Genomic DNA, 912 nt, shown 5'->3' with positions numbered 1-912 from the left:
GATGTGGTCCCTATTTTCAAGAAGGGGAGGAAGGAGGACCCAAGTAACTATAAGCCTCACCTCGGTTCTCAGGAAGATCTTGGAGAGAATCATCAAGGAGCACATCTGTGGGGGGCCTGCAGGGGAGCTCATGCTCAGGGGCAATCAGCATGGGTTCATCAAAGGCAGGTCCTGCCTGACCAACCTGATTGCCTTATATGACCAAGTAACTAAATCCTTGGATGATGGTGTCACCGTGGACGTAGTCTTTCTAGACTTTAAGAAGGCCTTTGACACTGTCTCTCACCCAATCCTCATCAATAAATTAAGCGACTGTGGCATTGATGCACACACAGTTGGATGGGTAAAAAATTGGCTGATGGGGCGCACCCAGAGAGTAGTGGTGGATGGGTTCTACTAAAACTGGTGAGATGTGAGCAGTGGGGTACCCCAGGGCTCGGTCCTCGGGCCCACACTGTTTAACAGCTTCATCAGCAACTTGGACAAGGAGTTGGAAAGCACGCTGTCCCAATTTGCTGATGAAACCAAGATGTGGGGAGAGGTAGGCATGCTCGAAGGGAGAGAGAGGCTGCAACTAGACTTAGACAGGCTACAAAGTGGGTAGATGAGAACAGGATGGGGTTCAACATAGACAAATGCAGGATACTGCACCTTGGGAGAAGGAATCCACAGCATACATACAGGCTGGGGAGTTCTCGTCTTGAAAGCACAGAGGTGGAAAGGGATCTTGGAGTCATTATTGACTCCAAGATGAACATGAGCCGAATGCCAGACTGCAGCCAGCAAGGCCAGCCATATCTTGTCATGCATCCAAAGGTACATCTCAAGCCAGTCCAAAGAAGTGATACTCTCCCTCTATGCGAATTAGGTCAGGCCACAGTTGGAGTACTGTGTCCAGGACTGGATGCCAAC

Source organism: Alligator sinensis, unplaced genomic scaffold, assembly GCF_000455745.1.
Source record: "Alligator sinensis unplaced genomic scaffold, ASM45574v1 scaffold247_1, whole genome shotgun sequence".
NCBI classification, from domain to species: Eukaryota; Metazoa; Chordata; order Crocodylia; family Alligatoridae; genus Alligator; species Alligator sinensis.
This window is presented reverse-complemented; position numbering follows the sequence as displayed.